Raw genomic sequence first — 2,298 nt, forward strand, 5'->3', positions numbered from 1 at the left:
TTGTTGGATTTAAGTTGACATCTTATCAAGCCCAGGTTCCAGCTCTATACCCTATTGTTCCAGTCTCCATGACAGTCTAACCTCAGGTGACCCCACCACCACCACCAGTAGAGCTCATGCTCTTCATTTCTATATAGTGCTGCACCCACTTCTGTGCAAAGTTCCCTCTACCTGACCACCACTCGCCATCATTGCTTTCTCACTGCTCTTTATCCATCCAAGGCAGCAAGGCATGAAGATAAGATGGCCATAACAAAGGGACACAGCTTTTCCTGAAATGCCAATGTGGTCCTTGCTTTTCAAATTGGTGTTGCTTTCATTTTGTTTTCAAGTTAAAAAGTGTAAGCATAAAGACAGCTGATTTGATATGTATGAAGAACAATTAGCCTATAAAAATGGTTTACTTTCTGCCTATCTTGTCAAATGTCTGTTTAGTAGGTACATATTTGTGGAACGAATCGTATTTACTTTAGTTGAGTTGCTTAATTTCTCTCAGTAGCAGTTATCTTTACTGTAAAATGGAATATCTGGATCAGATTCCCCAGAGTGCAGCCGGCAAATGCACACATGGAAGTTGAGTGGTGAAAGTCCTGTTATAATACAGGCCCTGGACCTCTCCCTAGTGAGAATTGCCACTGCTTAGAGTACTTTTCAGCATTTCCATTTTCCATCCCCATCACAAAAATTGCAAAAACACTGAGAGCTGCCTAGGAATGTGATCTGAGAGGTTCTAATGGAGACTGCTCTGTTGACAGAATAGTTTTCATACTATTCTGAATAATGGTAATGCTGCTATTATTTGGTTGTGTCTACTTATTTAATTATTACTATTATTATTAAAGATAATAACTATGCTAAATATCTACTGAACTTCCTGAAATAAAAGGCTGCCTCTTTTTTATACCCAAACCTCAGCTCTTAATATTGGCACAGTCCAGAGAAGCAGAGATGCAAAGTCAATATATATCGGTTAATGACTGAGCAAAGGAATGCCAGATACTGTGCCCAATACTATGATATATTTTCTCTTTTGATTCACAGCAACCTTATAACATCAGAAGCATTATCTTCATTTCACAGATTAATAAAAACGAAAACAAAACCGAGTAGCAGATATTTTAAACAATTTACCCAAACCATGGCACCTAAGCATTTCTCTCCCAGGTCATTCTGATTCGAGTCTGTGCAGCACCTTCCACTGCTCTGTAATAGTACTGGCTTTTGGAACCACGAGGCAGAGGTTTCTTTTCGATCAGTTAAAAATCCCTATATTATGCAAACCTTACTCTTCATGTTTCCTGACTCTCTCCCTTTCTACTTTTCTCAAAAATGGGAATCAGTATTCTAGGAAGAGATCCTGGAAGGAGATTCGTAAAGCAATTTGCAAAATCTTGAGACCTCTGCATTTGTCTGAGCATCAGAACATAGGCTGAGGTCAAGCTCACCTTCCAGCGACTGTGCTAGGCTCTGCTCCCCTTCATTTCTGTTTCAGAGAGAGGTAGACAAATGAAAAGTTGTTGCCATAGAGAAACAAGAATGATTAGAGGGCTGGAGGGATTGACTTGTGAGATAAGACTGAAAGACCTCAGTATTTATCTTTGTCTGAGCTGTGACTGTGGGACAGACAGGATAACCATCTACAAATATTTACTGGTGTAATCATCTCAGACCACTGAACTCTCCAGGCAAGTAGATTCTGGTTGTCAGCAAGGAAAGAAGGGAGATTGAGAAGGCGTGAAGCATGATGGCACACGCAACCTGCTGAGTGCCATGCCACCTCTCCAAGCCATGTTAGGTATTGAGGGTCTCTTGCACCTCTGACTTGGGAAGATAACTCCGTCTCTGAATTGGTCCTGTGGACAGTGACACTGACAATATTGGGTACATGCTAGTGTTGAGCACCCACATAGTCGTTTTGTTATGGCTTACTTTAAAATAAGGCAATAGAGGAAAAGGGATAATCCTTTAATTCCGTGATGCTCAGAGTTATGAAACTCAGGTAATTATTCACAGTAACCCTGTCCAAATATATCACCTGATGTCTTCATGTTCTCCAGTTTCTAGTATAAATCAGTACTGTAACACAAGTAGGCTGCCTTTATTTCTCATCTATACTTTTCTCATTTACTACTTTATTCTTTGGGAATTATCCCAAGAAAGACAGATTTTCACTCTGCTACTTTTTACTAATTCATTCATTGAGTTCCACAAGAACTTCAATAAATAATGGCAATAGACTAATACAAAATAGTACTCAATGACTGTTAGCTGAATGAATGAATGAATGAATGAATGAAT

This window comes from Pteropus vampyrus, unplaced genomic scaffold (genome assembly GCF_000151845.1).
Source record: "Pteropus vampyrus isolate Shadow unplaced genomic scaffold, Pvam_2.0 Scaffold288, whole genome shotgun sequence".
Taxonomy (NCBI): Eukaryota; Metazoa; Chordata; class Mammalia; order Chiroptera; family Pteropodidae; genus Pteropus; species Pteropus vampyrus.